This window comes from Bos mutus, chromosome 9, assembly GCF_027580195.1.
Source record: "Bos mutus isolate GX-2022 chromosome 9, NWIPB_WYAK_1.1, whole genome shotgun sequence".
Lineage (NCBI taxonomy): Eukaryota > Metazoa > Chordata > Mammalia > Artiodactyla > Bovidae > Bos > Bos mutus.
This window is the reverse complement of record NC_091625.1, coordinates 80123390-80144138: the sequence shown is the minus strand read 5'-3', so window position 1 is coordinate 80144138 and position 20749 is coordinate 80123390.

The window sequence follows — 20749 nt, the reverse complement described above, 5'->3', positions numbered from 1 at the left end:
AGATCTGGCCCTGAAAGCACTGAGGAGTGCAGCCAAGGGGAGATTGAAGCAAGAAAGTGGCATTGCCATTGTTAGTGTCATTGTTATTATTTAGAAAAATATCAATGTGGCAGCAAGGAAGATAATCGAGTTGAGAGGGAGTGGAGGCAAGCAGACCAATTGGGAGAATTATGAAGTCATGTATTTTCCATGGAAATAGGGCAGCAGCAATCCAGACAGACAATGGGGTCATGGAGGTAGAAGGGACAGTTTTGCTTAATGAAAAGGAATTGATCATAACTAGTGACTGATTTGCTGTCAGGGGGAGAGAGAGAGATGGAGGACCTAAAGATGACCAGAGTTTTAACCAGGGCAGTGGAAAGAGGTGGTCTTGCTAACCAAGAAAAAGCCTGGGTTTATACTATATTTGGAGAAGCAGGTAAGGAAATGAGCTTCCCACTACAGTTCATAAGGAATGTGGTCTCAAGAAAGGCCCAAACTGGAGGCTGATTTGTCCCTTCTTGTCACTTAATGGTAGCTGAGCCTTAACTGGATGAAATCCCTCAAGGTGTATGTGTTTGGAGAGCTAGAAAGAGGAAGTTTGAGGACTCTCATAGGAGAGAAGTTAATTCATGACATAGGATGTCTTAGGGCATCAGGACTTACTCTTCTTATGGAACCCTATTTGTAAAAGGATGTGCTCAGTTGCTCAGTCATGTCTGACTCTTTGCGACCCCATGAACTGTACCCCACCAGGCTCCTTTGTCCATGGGATTTTTCAGGCAAGAACACTGGAGTGTGTTCCCATTTCCTTCTCCAAGGTGTAAAGGGATGGACTGTAGTGTATTTCCCAGTTCAACTCAAGCCCAGTCACATTGTCAGACCTGGTTACCAGAGAGTATATACTGAGTCTCATAGCACAGCATAACATCGTCTCAAATTGTACTTGAGATGTGGCTGGTCCAAAGTGATAAGTGCTATAAATATAAAGTACATGCCAGACTTTGAAGACATGGCAAAAGGAGGAGGCCACATGTCTTTTACAGTTGACATGATTAGCATCTGGATATCGTAAGTTAAATAAATTGTTATTAAAATTGATGGCTCACATTTCCTTTTCTAAATGTTGGTCCAGAAAATTGAAAATTGCATATATGCCTTGTTGTGTTTCTCTTGGATGATGGTGAAGAAAGGAGAGATCTGAGGAGGTAAGAAAGGAAACTGAGCTTAGCTCGGAGGCTATTTCCATAGGAGATGAGGGTAGCCTGAAATACTGTGGTGGTAGTCAGGATAGAGAAAAACAGATAGGTTTGAAATATGCAGAGGGACTAGAATTTACGGGAAAGGGAGTTTATTGGATATAGGCCTCTCAGAAAAGAGAAGAGTCACATATAATGCTCCATGGCTAGCTGGCTACTACTGGGTTAAACATGACGCCTTTTCACTACAAGGCTAAATCCAGATGGGAGCAGGTTTGGGGGAGTAATGGGCAGTTACCGAGTTTGGTGACCCTGGTCTCCTGAGTTTGGGGTCCCTGTGGGGCATCCATAAGGAAAGATTCAAGGAGTGACTGGATATGTCATTTATTTAAACCTATCATATGTTCAAGAATATCCCATTTAATCCTCTCATCTATTCATGGATACTCTAAATATGCCACCTTCCCTTTCTTTTTTATTTTTTAAAGTTTCTCTATATCAGGGGTTCACAGTCCTGTTAAACCCAGTGCCACTCTCATTTCCTGATACATGTTTTATCATGCCCCTTTTATATAACATAATTGGCCTTTACATAACATTTCAAATTTTTCAATATAATATTCTAGCTGTATGTAAAGGGAGAAATGACAGAAATGTAATCTCTAAGGCAATTTTCTTTCTTTATTCATTAGATAAATGCTCTTTATTCCAGTTAAAGGTTACAGTAGAAGATCTAATGACGTTGTTTGGTACCTGCACCTCTACACAGATCACCAGGAATATGACAGCTGCCAATGCAGGCTCATACCAGTGCATCGTGTTGGGAGTTCACGGACCACAAGTCTTATTGCCCAAAGGATATGATGTTCTGAAATGGTGAACAAATCTTGGAAAATTCCAAACAAAACAAAACCAACATTTTTCTTGATGGTAGCTGCCTTCCTAGAACAAGTCATAGTTCTCCTCTAACATTTGCTTTCAAATTTGTTCCAAAGCAATTGATACATTAAGAAACAATCTAAACATAATACGTTTGCTGATTATGCAGGACATTTTCTGCGAGAAACACTGGGCAGACCCAGAGAAGTGCACTTCTTCTGAATGATCCATGTTCGGGACTACATACACATACAAATTAACACACCAGACACAGATCAGCTACTTCATTTCATCACACCTGGACACGTAGTGAATGGGGCTATGGCTTTCCATCCAGTTTCAGATAACCCTCCACCACCTCACAATTACTCACAAAGGTGGACTCCTCTGTTACCCACTTCCACTAGTGAACTTTAGGGGCTTCTTCCCCCCAGTACTTATTGTAGTTCTTGTATATTTCTTAACCATTTACCATGTATAAAACTATGCTGCTATTTTTATTGGGATTCCATCTTTTTATTTATGTGTTGAGTATAGTGTCCCTAACTGCATTTTTCTCATAAGCCCTGTGTTTTTTGGCATGATTTTGCATAGCATGATGATTTTTAGAAACACTTCTTATAGCAGAAACGACTTATTAAAGATCTATTCCATCCCCAGTTTGTCTTTAAAATAAAACAGATTCTAGATTCATATAAATCATAAATCTAAATAGATCTTTCACTTTCATGAATGTCTCCTCTGGGATAAAGAAAAAAAATGAGTATCTCCTCTGGAGGAACATTAGCAAGTTGTCCAGAACTGTCCTACACACTGCTGGGACCTCAGCGTCCCAGAAGCTGGTCTACTAAATGTCAGTGTTACACTGCAGTCATGATATCCTGCAATTATAGCAGTAATGGACAAGTCTTCATATATTCCTAAAAGGCTCTGGGTGTTTATGCGTGTGATACTGCCCCAATTAAGAACCACTGGTCTGTTTGAAGCTGGGGGAAATAAATAGAAATTCATCAGACAGAAATGTACATATTTATTCTAAAATTCTCATCCTCAATATCACAGAATCAAACATTTTGAGCTTTATATCTGAAATGATTTTTCAAAGCATTTGACAGTTTCTAGAAGTCTATTCTGATTATAGTTGCTGACACATAAATTCACCCATGGTGTGGTAAGAAGATTACTACTACTTAAGTGATGCCAGGAAATTCCCTGGTGATCCAGTGGATTGCACTCTGCAGTTTCACTGCCAAGGGCCCAGGTTAGATCCCTAGTCAAGGAACTAAGATTCCACAAGCTGCTAGGTGAAGACAAAAATTAAAAAAAAAAAATTTTAGTCCTAAAAAAAAAAAAAAGATGCCAGTAACTACTTTTTTACTACTTTATGTCTGCTGTTACTAAAATGATGAAGTTCAAATCCAAGTTAGACACCAAGATCACTACTATATCTATCACATTATTGTCATCCATGCAGTCTCCCTATTACTATGTTTATTCAGTGTGATAACATAGATTTGTAAAATTTACAAACATGCAAACAGTACTTTACATACATATTCAAAGGTCTTCAAATTGACTTCTACCTATAAAATCATAAAAGTAACATTTCTTTACTCTCTTCACAAACCAAGCTGAATGCTCAAAGCTGTTCCCAATATATCTGAGCATTTTTGCTGTTACCAGTTGAATTACATGCGGTTGAATTTAATCCCAAACCAGTTTATGCAAGTTTTGTGGATTATTGAAGTTGCATAATTTAAATGTCCATAAAACTATGAAGTATGAGTACAAAAAGGGAGAGTACTTACAACGACAAAGTTAAATGCTTTAGAAAGATTTAATAAAGATGAGTCACTAAAATTTGTCATTGAATTATATGTGGTTGATACAACTATAAAAGAGTCAAAAAAGAAAATAAAAACTAAAAATGATTCTGCCCTCCAACTGATTCTTGAATGTCTTTGAATTCTCACTCCTCTTTAAATAAAGTTGGAATTTTAGTTTATTATGGTTGGGTTTTATTTAAGCTACCTGATTAGATTTACAACAACAGACTCATACTCGAAAGATGGTACATTTCCATATGCTAAAAGAAGATAAATGTATGAGCGTTTTTAACTAAGTTAAAAGGAAATATTTAAAGGTGTAATTATTAACTTTTATAATCCTTTGACTTTTTAATTTAATTTAATTTTATTTTTTAACTTTACAATACTGTATTGGCTTTGCCATATATCAAAATGAATCCGCCACAGGTATACATGTGTTCCCCATCCTGAACCCTCCTCACTCCTCCCTCCCCATACCATCCCTCTGGGTCATCCCAGTGCACCAGCCCCAAGCATCCTGGCCTGGCGATGACTAATGAGAGAACATCTCAGCATCAGTCATGTACTCCTTTGACTTTTTAAAATCAAGCAATCAACTACTAATTCTGGTTGCATTATATAAGACAATTTACTGTATATTGCATTTCTAGAGTTTGGTGTAAGAGAACCAAACCACAAGAACCAATAATGGAGGATTCACAAATAGAACAAATATAGATCATCATTTGTTTCTCTTTATAACATTGGGGGTCCAGGATGAAAAAAAAATAACGTCTTTCATCTTTGAAAGTAAAAGTCTAAGGGAAAAAAAAAAGCAGTGTCTAAGGAAAAAGCAGAGTCTAAGGAAGATTCCAAAATAAATACTTATTAACTCTTTTCTAACAACCTCTTTTTTCATATTAATCATTCTCTTTTTCCCGAGATGGACAGGAGAGATTAATTAACTGCACCCTTAATTTTAAAATGCAAACATCACCACAGAAACCTCCTTTTTGCATTCTTTATCCATGAGCGAGATCTCAGAATTAAAATATCTATTTTGAGGCCAACCGGTAACTATAAACTCCAGTGTAAACAAATCCTGCTTGGTGGAGAAAGATGGCAAGAATGAGCAGGAGTGGTATTTTGGAATGCCTGTTTCTTTCTTTCCAAACTTATACCAGGAAGACTTGCCAATTGTTTAGGTCCACTATGCACCATTCAACATTTTGGACATGGACATGTTTAGGATAAATTATACCAGAATGCTCCCTTTTCATTTTTATTTTCTGTAAAGTTCCAGGAAAAAAAATTTATTTTTTTTTTTAGTCATATTAAATAAGGTGTCAAAAATCTCTAAGGAATGTAAACCTTGGAAAGTATAGAAGGCCCCAAAGCCAACCCTTATACTTCTTGCCATCTCACCTCCTCCCAAGAAAAGTATAGCATTGCTTCCAGATTTGGTAGGCTCTGTACTGGGGGACCCTCCTGAGAAGGTGGCAGGGAGAGAGTCGGAGTTTGGAGAAACAGCACTTGCGGGGTATTTGTGAGATTCAAAATATTAGTCCTACTCTTAGAAGGAATAGAAACAAGCCATCATCCTTGCCACCATCAAGCAAGATCTCTGTTAAATTGGGTGAAAAGTGAAAATGTTAGTTACTTCTGACTCTTTGTGATGAACTGTAGCCCACAAGGTTCCTCTGTCCATGGAATTCTCTAGGCAAGAATATTGGAGTGGGTTGCCATTCCCTTCTCCATGGGATCTTCTTGCCCCAGGGATCCAACTCTGGTCTCTTGCATTGCAGGCAGATCCTTTACCATCTAAGCCACCAGGGAAGCCTGTGGTGGGTTTTCAAGGCACAGTTGCGTAACATATAACTCTTACTGCTTGTCTCTGTGCATTTCTGTCTGACTCAGGATTTAGAACAGGGTTGACAGTATGAAGCATGTGAGTCTCCTCAGCTCCTTTCCAGTTCTTGATGGATGTCAGTAGTCAGGCTTGTCCTTTTTCTCAAGAGGCAGCAATGTCAGCAAGTTCAAATCTGTGCTTTGCTACTTCCTAGTTCTGTGGCCTTGGATAAGTTATGGGAGGATAACTGCTGGAACAAACAGCCCCTAAGTTTCAGGGGCTGCATGCACAAGTAGTCTATTTTAAACTCATAGCAAGTTTTCCAGATTAGTAAGTGGTTTTCCTTTAAGCAACGATTTAGGGTAAGCTTGGTAAACTAAGGTCTGTGACTGAATTTGGCCTGCTGCACATGTTTTGTACAACCAATTAGCTAAGAATAGTTCTTACATTTTCCTTTCTTTTTTTCCAATCTTATTTATTTTAGACTGAAGGAAAATTGCTTCACAATATTTTGTGTTGGCCTCTGCCATACATCAGCATGAGTAAATCATGTTTTTAAATTACCACATTTTAAGTGTTTGTAGACATAAATAGCTACATAATATCTGCAGTTATGTGCTTCTTGGTCCTCAAAGGTATTCACTTTTTGGTATTTTACAGAAAAAGTCTGTTGTTCCTAGATTTAGGGCCCAAAGCGCCATCTAACTTATGGCTTCACCATCTTCAACAGGAAGCTTCCAGAGCCCGCTCATTACACAACAAGGATGGATGGTACATGGGAGAATTTAATGAGCCAGGCCCAGAAGTGCTGTGCACCATTCCACAGCCATGCTCTCACAGCCAGAACTCAGACACTTGGCCACACCTAGCCTCAAAAGGGGCTGAAAAATGTAGCCCAGCTGCCTAACCAGGAAGCAAAAGAGAGGAGATGGATATTAGTTGGCTAGTCTCTGCCACCGCAGATTACATAACTTCTCTATGTCTCTGATTCAGCTTGTGTGAAATGGGAATAATAAAATTTTAAAGAGAATTGAATGAACAGGGCCTGGAATAACACAAATGCTGTGTAAGCGTTTACTATTATTTCTCTCTGCCTGCAGGTGAGAAATCTTGATTTCCTTCTTGACATCTACTGTTTGGAATATACAATCAATCACATCAATGTCCAATTGATCAGTAATACTTTCAGATGTGTCCTCTTCTCTAATATGCCACTGTTTTAAAATGTAGTTTTACTGTTACTAAGGTTCAGCAAGGCCAAAGGATCAGGAGACAATTGCCAGAAAAGATTAGCTTGCTATACTCATAGAAGAGGGGCATACCACTGCATGGGGAGGCCACACAGGGAAGCTCCAGGGTTTGTCAGGAGGCAAAGGAGAGAGGATAGAACATGGTAGAAGCCTTTATTGTGATTTCCACTGGAAGGAATGGGCAAAGCAGGGTTAGCAAGTTTAGGATTAGCTAGTTGCAGAATCTCAGTGGGCCCTGGGGTTGTCTGGTTGTATGGTACCTGGCCTTGGGGTGACTAAGGTAAGTGGATACTGGCCCAGACTGTAAGAGTTTGATTTAAAAAAAAAAAAAAAAAAGGCAATTTGGGGCATTGGCTCTGAACAGTTTGGTTTTCATATAAAGCTATGCTTGAAGGCCAGTTGTTGACAATCTCCAGGGATTAACTAGTCCTGGGAAGGGCAATCCCCCAGGTCAACCAGCACCAGATGCCCAAGTATCAGAATATAGAAAGTGAAAAGACCTGGTTAACACAGCCTCAGTCTTGAACTGGATGGCTTGCAATGCTCTTCCATCTCTCTTACCCATGTGAATAAGCCTTTCTCCCACAGGCAGAGTGACCTTCTGAAAGCCTATGTTGTACCACCAGACAGCTTAAAATGATGCAGGAGTTTCCCAATGCCCTTGGAAGGAAGGTCAAGTTCCTTCTCACTGCCGCAGCGCCCTAGTGTGCAGACCCCTCTTCTGGTCTCTTCCCCTGGGCTCCGCTCAGGCAGACTGGCACATCAGTTTCCCCACTGTTCCTTGTTCCTCCACCTACTGGGCCTTTGCACCTGCTCTACTTTCTGCCCCTAAAGCTATTCCTTGTTCTGTGGCTTCCCCTCTATCTCTGTTCAATACATACTTCAAATTTCATTCCAGATTCACTTCCTTAGAAAAATGTATGATCTTCCAGACATACACATGCATCCTGTGATTAATTTCTTGGGTGCAAAGTGGCAAAGTTGATAAATATTAACCTTTGGAATTTGACTAAATGGATTCAAATCCCACCTTCATCACTTCTCCCCTGTTAGAACTTAAGTTATTTAATCGCTCTAAACTCAGTTTCCCCTCTCATGGCATAGGGATAACAGTAGGAACATTCTCCTGGGCTTCTTGGTAGGATTAAGATAATATATCTATAATGTTTAATAATCTCTAAGACTTAGATGTTTCATATTAAAATTTCCTATTAAGCCTCAGAATTCTTTGTAACCTACAATTCTTGGCAGCTACTAGCAATTAGTCAGGACTCAAATTGAGACCATTTTCATATCCCTGATTAAGAGAATGGTTTCTTAATTAGTATCAATCACTTCAGAAGGTTAATATAAGCTAATTAATAATTTAGATACTGTTATGGAAATGACATTTGCTCACCACGGGCACCAAAATGGTTTTTTTTTTTTTTTTTGCTTATCTATCATGGCATATAAATTATCCTTTTTTTTATTAACTGAGTTCTGCATATTGAGAATAGAGAGAAAATAAACATAACATATGATGAGAACATAACTTGCCTTTTCTCACTTTCTGCAGATGAAATTTCATTTTGACCCTTGAATTCCTTCTAATAAAGTCTTACTTCTGTTAGGGTGAAAGAGTGAGGTATGATGTATGTGTTCATGCGTGAGTGTGTGCTAAGTTGCTCAGTCATGTCTAACTCTTTGCGACCCCGTGGACTGGAGCCCGCCAGGCTCCTCTGTCCATGGGGATTCTCCAGGCAAGAATACTGGAGTGGGTTGCCATTCCGTCCTCCAGGGAATCTTTCTGACCCAGGGATCAAACCCATGTTTCATGCAGCTACTGCATTGCAGGCGGATTCTTTACAGCCACAGGGGAAGCCTGAATGTATTCATATATCAGTACAAAGACTAGATTTGATCAACGGTTGCCCAGAGCTAGGAGTGAAGGGAAGGCCTAATTTCAAAGGGTCATGAAGGAGTTTTTGGAGGTAATTGAATGGTTCTATATCTTTATTGTGGTGCTGCTGGTGCTCACTATCTCAGTTGCGTTCAATCTGTTGTGACCTTATGGACTGTAGCCTGCCAGGCTCCTCTGATCGTGGAATTTTCCAAGCAAGAATACTGGAAATGGTTGCCATTTCCGATTGCAGGGAATCTTCTGGACCCAGGGATCGAAACTTTGTCTTTTGAATCTCCTGCATTGGCAGGTAGATTCTTTACCACTGTGCCACCTAGGAAGCCCATTGTTTATGGTAATAGTTAAACAACTATTAATACATACATTTGTTAAAATTCATGTTTTTATACATTAAAAAGGCAAGTTTTACTACATACAAATTATATCATAATTTTTTAAAAAAAGAAAGATTAGTTTGACAATTCAGTGTTTTCTTAAGCTTAGGAAATGTTAGACATCCCATTATTGAAGAGACTAAGATTAGTATATTTGTTTCCTCACAAAATCATGATCCAATGATAATTTCAAGTTTTAAAACTAACTATGAAATAGCTTAGTTACAGGTAAGTAAATGTTGTCCTTGCCATGGAGACAGTATGGGATGCTGCAAAGTGAGGAGCAGGGGAGTGAAATATGCAGGACATAGAAACTAAAGAAGACCTCCCAGAAGCTACACTTTTACCTAAATGCGTGGAACTTGGAAAAGTCTAGACTTTTTGTGAAATCGGTGAGAACCCCTTTATATTGGTACAACTACTGCCATGTGAAGACTCGTGAGAAGGTGCAAATTGACTCATCACTAGGTGCTCACTACACAACAGAGTGCATGCTTTCAGTACTGAAACGACTTACAGCCTGCTAATTAAAGCATGCTGAAATTGGAATTTTGCTTTTATTTTTGATGGGTAGAAGAGGATTTTGTTATAATAGCGTCCTTTTCATTATAGGAGACTGGAACGCAAAAGTAGGAAGTCAAGAAACACCTGGAGTAACAGGCAAATTTGGCCTTGGAATATGGAATGAAGCAGGGCAAAGACTAATAGAGTTTTGCCAAGAAAATGCACTGGTCATAACAAACACCAACTTCCAACAACACAAGAGAAGACTCTATACATGGACATCACCAGATGGTCAACACCAAAATCAGATTGATTATATTCTTTGCAGCCAAAGATGGAGAAGCTCTATACAGTCAGCAAAAACAAGACCAGGAGCTGACTGTGGCTCAGACCATGAACTCCTTATTGCCAAATTCAGACTTAAATTGAAGAAAGTAGGGAAAACCACTAGACCATTCAGGTATGACCTAAATCAAATTCCTTATGATTATACAGTGGAAGTGAGAAGTAGATTTAAGGGCCTAGATCTGATAGATAGAGTGCCTGATGAACTATGGAATGAGGTTCGTGACATTGTACAGGAGACAGGGATCAAGACCATCCCCATGGAAAAGAAATGCAAGAAAGCAAAATGGCTGTCTGGGGAGGCCTTACAAATAGCTGTGAAAAGAAGAGAAGCGAAAAGCAAAGGAGAAAAGAAAAGATATAAACATCTGAATGCAGAGTTCCAAAGAATAGCAAGAAGAGATAAGAAAGCCTTCTTCAGCGATCAATGCAAAGAAAAAGAGGAAAACAACAGAATGGGAAAGACTAGAGATCTCTTCAAGAAAATCAGAGATACGAAAGGAACATTTCATGCAAAGATGAGCTCGATAAAGGACAGAAATGGTATGGACCTAACAGAAGCAGAAGATATTAAGAAGAGATGGCAAGAATACACAGAAGAACTGTACAAAAAAGATCTTCACGACCCAGATAATCATGATGGTGTGATCACTGACCTAGAGGAGACATCCTGGAATGTGAAGTCAAGTGGGCCTTAGAAAGCATCACTATGAACAAAGCCAGTGGAGGTGATGGAATTCCAGTTGAGCTATTCCAAATCCTGAAAGATGATGCTGTGAAAGTGCTACACTCAACATGCCAGCAAATCTGGAAAACTCAGCAGTGGCCACAGGACTGGAAAAGGTCAGTTTTCATTCCAATCCCAAAGAAAGGCAATGCCAAAGAATGCTCAAACTACCGCACAATTGCACTCATCTCACACACTAGTAAAGTAATGCTCAAAATTCTCCAAGCCAGGCTTCAGCAATATGTGAACCGTGAACTTCCTGATGTTCAAGCTGGTTTTAGAAAGGCAGAGGAACCAGAGATCAAATTGCCAACATCTGCTGGATCATGGAAAAAACAAGAGAGTTCCAGAAAAACATCTATTTCTGTTTTATTGACTATGCCAAAGCCTTTGACTATGTGGATCACAATAAACTGTGGAAAATTCTGGAAGAGATGGGAATACCAGACCACCTGACCTGCCTCCTGAGAAATATGTATGCAGGTCAGGAAGCAACAGTTAGAACTAGACATGGAACAACAGACTGGTTCCAAATAGGAAAAGGAGTTCATCAAGGCTGTATATTGTCACCCTATTTATTTAACTTATATGCAGAGTACATCAGGAGAAACGCTGGACTGGAAGAAGCACAAGCTGGAATCAAGATTGCCAGGAGAAATATCAATAACCTCAGATATGCAGATGACAGCACCCTTATGGCAGAAAGTGAAGAGGAACTCAAAAGCCTCTTGATGAAAGTGAAAGTGGAGAGTGAAAAAGTTGGCTTAAAGCTCAACATTCAGAAAATGAACATCATGGCATCTGGTCCCATCACTTCATGGGAAATAGATGGGGAAACAGTGGAAACAGTGTCAGACTTTATTTTTTGGGGCTCCAAAATCACTACAGATGGTGACTGCAGCCATGAAATTAAAAGACGCTTACTCCTTGGAAGGAAAGTTATGACCAACCTAGATAGCATATTCAAAAGCAGAGACATTACTTTGCCAACAAAGGTTCATCTAATCAAGGCTATGGTTTTTCCTGTGGTCATGTATGGATGTGAGAGTTGGACTGTGAAGAAGGCTGAGCACCGAAGAATTGATGCTTTTGAACTGTGGTGTTGGAGAAGACTCTTGAGAGTCCCTTGGACTGCAAGGAGATCCAACCAGTCCATTCTAAAGGACATCAGCCCTGGGATTTCTTTGGAAGGAATGATGCTAAAGCTGAAACTCCAGTACTTTGGCCACCTCATCGAAGAGTTGACTCATTGGAAAAGACCCTGATGCTGGGAGGGATTGGGGGCAGGAGGAGAAGGGGACGCCAGAGGATGAGATGGCTGGATGGCATCACTGACTCAATGGACGTGAGTCTCAGTGAACTCCAGGAGTTGGTGATGGACAGGGAGGCCTGGCGTCCTGCGATTCATGGGGTTGCAAAGAGTCGGACACGACTGAGCGACTGATCTGATCTGATCTGATCTAACCCTAGGGAATGTATGGAGGGAGTGCCTTCTACAGAAACACACGGCTTCTTGAGAAGTGTGAGTCATCATCGAACCATAGGTATGGAAAAAAAAAACCCAAACCCTCCCAAACTAAATCAAAATGTTAAAAGTTGGTACCTATCCTGAGGCAAATGCTGTCATTGTTATTTCTAACGATATTTCTATTCCTCTGAGGAGACCTTACCTCTGACAATCATGAGCTCTTTTTCCGGTGAAAAATAAAGGACCTGTTTTAATGTTCGAAAGTGCGACATCAGCCCCTTCTCTCCAGTTTCCCTGGAGCGATCTGTCTATGAACTATTGACAGGTTATTTCTGGCATTGTTAAAAATTTATCGGCACTTTACTAGTTTCCAGGTATTAAACTAGATATTTGGAATTGAAGGACCTGTTACCAAGAGGTTTTCTTACTACTACTATACCTATTGGATTTTTTACATTAATTAGGTCAGCCTAATTTAATTTTTGGATGGAAAGAATAACTTTAAAAATCTTTCTCTTTATCCACTAGAATTGCTCTTAACTTCTCTGTTATAACAATCTATATTTGATACTCATCTGTAACATTGTAATATTTACCATTGAAATTCTTGTCACAAACTAGAAAAGCCTATGTAATATGAATGAAAAGCAAATCACTAATAAGTTAAGAATTTTACTTTTAAAGCTTTGGGTGCTATAGGGACTTAAACATTTATCCATTTACGCAAAACTTTTTTAGGAACAGTTACCATATGCTAGGCATATAACTTACACATAATTTACCATATGCTGGGCAGTGTTTTAGATATCAGAGTTAGAGGAATAAACGGATGCACGAGGCCACTGCCCTTCTCAAATGTATGTCCCAGTGAGGTGTAATAAACAAGTAAAGGAGTAAGTAACCATGGTTCGGTTCCGAGAGAAAAGTGAAATAGAGCAACATGACTGAAGATGGGCTCCTTCAGGAAGAGGAACGCTGAGGAAGTGACATCTGATAAAAACACCTGAGCCATGAGAGGGCGTGGCCGTGTGGAAAGTGTGCAAGTGTGAGTTCTGTGGAAAGAATGCACTTGAATTTTTTTTTTTTTTTATTAAAATTTTTTTTTAATTGGAGGATGATTGCTTTACAATGAGTTTACAATAACTTCTGCTGTACAACAATGTGAATCAGCTATATGTCTACATATATCCCCACCCTCTTGAACCTCCTTCCACCCCACCCCATCCCACCCCTCTAGCTCATCACAGTACTGAGCTGAGCTCCCTACAGCAGCTTCTTACTAGCTATTGATTTTACACATGGCAATGTATATATGTTTCAGTGCTTTCTCTCTCAATTCGCCCCATCTTCTCTTTCCCCGTGTCCACAAGTCAGTTCTCTATGTCTGCATCTCTATTCCTGCCCTGCAAAGAGGTTTTTCTGTGCCATTTTCTAGATTCCATATATATGAGTTAATAGGCAATATTTTTCTCTTTCTGACTTGGACTCCTCTAGGAGCTTCTAGGAGCGGCTTCCTGCCCAGCAGGCCAAGTGAGGAAAGTAAGATTCATCCTGAGTGCAGGGGAAACTATTTTGGACACAATTTCAAATTTACAGGAAATTTAGGTTAAGAAGTTCAAGGAATATGCATTTCACTCATTTATTATTGACATTTTGCTCAATTTCCTTCCTTTATTATTGATTATCTCTCTTCTTTTCAAAAACATTTTTATTTGAAGTATTTGAGAGAAAATTTCATACATCATGGCTCTAGAATGCTGCAATGTGTATTTCCCAACAAAACGGCTATTCCCTGTTGTGAGGACTAATTTTAGGTGTCAACTTGACTCAGTCATGGGGTGCTCAGATATTTGATCAAACATGATTCTGGGTGTTTCTGTGAGAGTGCTTTGCATGAGATTAATATTTAAGTCAATAGATGGCATAAAGCAAATGGCCCTCTCTAGTGTTGGAGGGCCTCATCCAATCAGTTAAGGCCGCTATAGAAAAGAAAATGGCTGACTCTCCCCAGAGTAAGAGAGATTTTTCCTGCCTGATGGACTTTAAACGAACATTTTCCTGCTTTCAGACTCAAACTGAACTGTTAGTTCTTCCTGGGTCTTAAACCTTTGGATTGGAACTACCCCATCAGCTCTTCTGGGTTTTCAGCTTGCTGACTTGCTCTTGGGAATTGCCAGCTTTCATAATTGCGTGAATAAATTCCTTGTCTATCTATCAATCTATCAGCCAGGTATCTCCTATTAGTTTTTTTCTCTGAAGAATCTTGACTAATTCTCCGTACAGAAAAGACCCTGATGCTGGGAAAGATTGAAGGCGGGAGGAAAAAGGATGACAAGAGAATGAGATGGTTGGATGGCATCACTGACTCAATAGACATGAGTTTGAGTAAACTCCGGGAGTTGGTGATGGACAGGGAGGCCTGGCGTGCTGCAGTCCATGGGGTCGCAAAGAATCAGACATGACTTGAGCAACTGAACTGAACACAAAATAGTTATCAACTTAAGTAAAGTTTAGCATTAATATAGTACATTTATCCTAACTACCATCTGTATTCCAATTGCATTAGTAAAGTCAGTGATAACATCTTATTGCATATTTTCTCTTCCAATACAGGATCTAGTCTAGGATCACATATGTACTCAGTTTTTACATCTTAATTCCTTTGATTTGTAATACTTCTTCAGCCTTTGTTCTGCTTTTATGACTACTGACAGGTTTGAAGCAGGCATTCTCCCAACCTGTGGTCTCATCCCTACCCCAACCACCCTTTTTTAATAGATCAATCCCCATTTTAAGGTTTGTCTAACATTTCCTCATTATTAGATTCAGGTTAAGCATTCTTGGCAGGAATGTCACAGAACGGATGCTGGCTCTTCTCAGAATATCTTATTTAAAGATACTCAATGTCCATCTGCCTTGTTCATGATATTAATTTTAATCACTCAGTCAAGGTGTTATACAGTTTTCCATTGTATAGTTACATTTTCTCATTGCTATTAACAAGCAATCATGCAGATATACTGATCCTTTAAAAATTTTTAATTTATTTATTTTAACTGCAGGCTAAAAACTTTACAATATTTAGTGGGTTTTGCCATACACTGACATGAATCAGCCATGGGTGTATCCTTATCAAAATTTATTCCCTAGATTTATCCTTTCTTGGTGATCCAGAATGATCTCTGTTCATTTCCAAGGCAAACAATATCACAGTAATCCAAGTCTATGCCCCAACCAGTAGTGCTGAAGAAGCTGAAGTTGAATGGTTCTATGAAAACCTACAAGACGTTTTAGAACTAACACTCAAAAAAGATGCCCTTTTCATTATAGGGGACTGGAACGCAAAAGTAGGAAATCAAGAAACACCTGGAGTAACAGGCAAATTTGGCCTTGGAATACGGAATGAAGCAGGGCAAAGACTAATAGAGTTTTGCCAAGAAAATGCACTGGTCATAACAAACACCCTCTTCCAACAACACAAGAGAAGACTCTATACATGGACATCACCAGATGGTCAACACCAAAATCAGATTGATTATATTCTTTGCAGCCAAAGATGGAGAAGCTCTATACAGTCAGCAAAAACAAGACCAGGAGCTGACTGTGGCTCAGACCATGAACTCCTTATTGCCAAATTCAGACTTAAATTGAAGAAAGTAGGGAAAACCACTAGACCATTCAGGTATGACCTAAATCAAATCCCTTATGATTATACAGTGGAAGTGAGAAGTAGATTTAAGGGCCTAGATCTGATAGATAGAGTGCCTGATGAACTATGGAATGAGGTTCGTGACATTGTACAGGAGACAGGGATCAAGACCATCCCCATGGAAAAGAAATGCAAGAAAGCAAAATGGCTGTCTGGGGAGGCCTTACAAATAGCTGTGAAAAGAAGAGAAGCGAAAAGCAAAGGAGAAAAGAAAAGATATAAACATCTGAATGCAGAGTTCCAAGACTAGCAAGAAGAGATAAGAAAGCCTTCTTCAGCGATCAATGCAAAGAAATAGAGGAAAACAACAGAATGGGAAAGACTAGAGATCTCTTCAAGAAAATCAGAGATACCAAAGGAACATTTCATGCAAAGATGGGCTCGATAAAGGACAGAAATGGTATGGACCTAACAGAAGCAGAAGATATTAAGAAGAGATGGCAAGAATACACAGAAGAACTGTACAAAAAAGATCTTCACGACCCAGATAATCATGATGGTGTGATCACTGACCTAGAGGAGACATCCTGGAATGTGAAGTCAAGTGGGCCTTAGAAAGCATCACTATGAACAAAGCTAGTGGAGGTGATAGAATTCCAGTTGAGCTATTCCAAATCCTGAAAGATGATGCTGTGAAAGTGCTACACTCAATATGCCAGCAAATCTGGAAAACTCAGCAGTGGCCACAGGACTAGAAAAGGTCAGTTTTCATTCCAATCCCAAAGAAAGGCAATGCCAAAGAATGCTCAAAGTACCACACAATTGCACTCATCTCACACACTAGTAAAGTAATGCTCAAAATTCTCCAAGCCAGGCTTCAGCAATATGTGAACCATGAACTTCCTGATGTTCCAGCTGATTTTAGAAAAGGCAGAGGAACCAGAGATCAAATTGCCAACATCCGCTGGATCATGGAAAAAGCAAGAGAGTTCCAGAAAAACATCTATTTCTGCTTTATTGACTATGCCAAAGCCTTTGACTGTGTGGATCACAATAAACTGTGGAAAATTCTGGAAGAGATGGGAATACCAGACCACCTGATCTGCCTCTTGAGAAATTTGTATGCAGGTCAGGAAGCAACAGTTAGAACTAGACATGGAACAACAGACTGGTTCCAAATAGGAAAAGGAGTTCGTCAAGGCTGTATATTGTCACCCTGTTTATTTAACTTATATGCAGAGTATATCATGAGAAACACTGGGCTGGAAGAAACACAAGCTGGAATCAAGATTGCCAGGAGAAATATCAATAACCTCAGATATGCAGATGACACCACCCTTATGGCAGAAAGTGAAGAGGAACTCAAAAGCCTCTTGATGAAGGTGAAAGTGGAGAGTGAAAAAGTGGGCTTAAAGCCCAACATTCAGAAAACGAAGATCATGGCATCTGGTCCCATCACTTCATGGGAAATAGATGGGGAAACAGTGGAAACAGTGTCAGACTTTATTTTTCTGGGCTCCAAAATCACTGCAGATGGTGACTGCAGCCACGAAATTAAAAGACGCTTACTCCTTGGAAGGAAAGTTATGACAAAACTAGATAGCATATTCAAGAGCAGAGACATTACTTTGCCAACAAATGTTCGTCTAGTCAAGGCAATGGTTTTTCCTGTGGTCATGTATGGATGTGAGAGTTGGACTGTGAAGAAGGCTGAGTGCTGAAGAATTGATGCTTTTAAACTGTGGTGTTGGAGAAGACTCTTGAGAGTCCCTTGGACTGAAAGGAGATTCAACCAGTCTGTTCTGAAGGACATCAGCCCTGGGATTTCTTTGGAAGGAATGATGCTAAAGCTGAAATTCCAGTACTTTGGCTACCTCATGCGAAGAGTTGACTCATTGGAAAAGACTCTGATGCTGGGAGGGATTGGGGCAGGAGGAGAAGGGGAGGCCAGAGGATGAGATGGCTGGATGGCATCACTGACTCGATGGACATGAGTCTGAGTGAACTCCGGGGGTTGGTGATGGACAGGGAGGCCTGGAGTGCTGCAATTCATGGGGTCGCAAAGAGTTGGACATGACTGAGCGACTGATCTGATCTCTGATCTGATGATCCTTGTCTGAATTTCTTTTTACTGCAATGTTTTCAAAATGACGGTTTTCCATTTCTAGAACTCATCATACATTTACAGCATTCTACTGTTAGTAAAACTCCCCTTCTCCTTTATTCCTTGATTCATGGTTTATCATCAGTATGGACTTGTGGATTCCTATTGTTTAATGGTTTATGGTTAATCACAGCTCTGAATTATTTTACTATTTCTCAAATTGTCCCAGGGAAAGTTCCTTCAAATTTTTCACTTTGTTCTTGTGACAAGTCTTTGTCACTTTTGAGGCAACATTTCCTTAATCTTTCATGTAAAGAGAAAACTTGTATCTTGAATTTCCCTTGCCCAGCCCAGTAAACAATCATTTCTCTGAGATCCCTGATTCCTTTGCATGGAGGTGGTATCAGAAGTCAGGTTCTAGCTGGGAAATGTGATCATTTTGCTACTGGGAGTGTCATTGCTCCCAAGGTTCTTTCAGCAGATAGAACCAGGAAATGTGTATATTTGTCCAAATCCATGCATGCATACAATACATACATATATTCAAACATGAACACATTTTAGAAATCACAAGTTCACATCAAAATCTCCAGATATCCATTTTCTCAAGGTCTCTCCTGCTTTTAGCAGGGTAATAATAAGAGGTCAAAATATCTTTGTATGTTTCTGCAGACAACTCCATAGACTATCCTCCAGGGCAAGTGTGGAAGCAGGGAGACCAATTAGGAGCCATTGTAGCAGTTCAGGGGACGAATGATGGCGACTTGGACTAGGTTTAGGGAGGAGTAGTCAAACATATTTTTAAAAATTATTTATTTATTTATGTTTGGCTGTGCTGGGTCTTCATTGCTGTGCAGGTTTTCTCTAGTTGTTGCAAGCAGTAGCTACTCTTCGTTGCAGTACGCAGTCTTCTCAATGTGGTGGTTTCCCTTGTTGCAGAGCATGGGCACACGGACTTCAGTAGTTGTGGCTCCCGGGCTTCAGATCACAGGATCAGTAGTTGGGACATGGGCTTAGTTGTTCCACCGCATGTGGGATCTTCCCGGATCAAGGATCAAGCCTGTGTCTCCTGCATTGGCAGGAGGATTCTTTACCACTGAGCCACCAGAGAAACCCCAGACTTATTCCAAAGGTATAGGTTGTGCTGTAAGGACACACTGTAGCAGCAGAGAAATGGAAAGAAACCATGCATTACTCTGAGAGATTTAATCTCAGCTGTGGATATGATTTAATTGGCTCAGCAGCATTGATTTGACACTTAAAGAGTAGAAAAATAGCCTTTATTAGTATATCCATACAGGATGCGGAAGTGAGAACACATCTCTATGACCAAAGAAGGCCCCTCAAACCTTGAGTCTATCAGTGGGAAAATATTTTTAAAAAGCTAACATTTAAATACCTCCTTTACCCACTTCAGGGAAGTGTTTGGGACACAGGAATCCTGGAGCGGGGCGCTGTGTGGCTGAGGGAAATATGCTGATATTCCCAATATGAACAAGTTTCAGAAGCAAAGCAAGAAAACCAGCCTGCTTCCCAGGTATTCCTTCAATTTATTTTTTTTTTTTAATTAATTTTATGTGGTAGTGGTAAAGAACCCATCTGCCAATGCAGGAGATGTAAGAGGTGGGGGTTTGATCCCTGGATTGGGAAGATCCCCTGAAGGAGGCATGGCAACCCACTCCAGTATTTTTGCTTGGAGAACCCCATGGACAGAGGACAGCACTTAACATGAGATTTACCATCTTCAGAAATTTAAGTGAACAACAACACAGTATTGTTGTGTCTTGGTATAATGTTGTACAGCAGATTGCTAAATGATTCCATAACATCAGAACACACTCAGTGTACAATCCAAAGAGATTACAAAGAAAGCAGAAGTTGCATTGTCCACTGTTTCAACAGCTGTGTCTCCTGAGTATGACAGTCCTGTGGGACCTACTATTCTCCAAGAATATAGCTACTTTCATTTCTTGTGTTTCCCTTCAAGCCACATTGACAAACATACAGTTTCTAAAGTGAACTCATCATTGCATGCTTTATGATATGTTTAACCCCCATTTTCTGCTTTTATATTTATTGAACATTGTTATAGAGGCAGTTTAACTTTCTGAATATCCCATTTGAGACATTTCGTGTCATCTTCTCATAATGTAGGTATTCAGTCCTGTCCCCACCCATCCTCCCAGCCCTGCCCCCACAATAACTCTCCAAAAAAAAAAAAAAAAAAGGTTCCCAGAATGCAGTCATTCCAACTCTTATCATCATGCTTTACCTTATTGCTTATATCCTTCCTCGCTTCAGGGTGGGAATGTGTTTCAAGTCACAGAAAGAAAAATGATTAATAATTTATCTACTGATTCATTTGATCCTCTAACTAGACGCTGAGCTGTCAAATCTAAGCCTGCTTTCTTATCTGCAGAATAAACCAAACACAGTTTGATCTGCTTCATTTAGTGTGGGCATTGCTCCCATGAATGAAATTCCACAGCAATGGCCAGATAGGCACATCCATGTCAGTTATCTATACAAACACACCACAAGCCCGGGGAGGAATCCCAGCTATCCATGTTTCCCAAGTCCTGATAGGGAGTTCCAGTGGGTGATGACATCTGAAGAACGACTTCTTGTCTGGTAGGTTTAGGACCGCCTACTCCTCTTCTCGTGCAAAATTCCAATGGTCTTTCTAAAATCCTGAGTAGTGCGGAACCTGC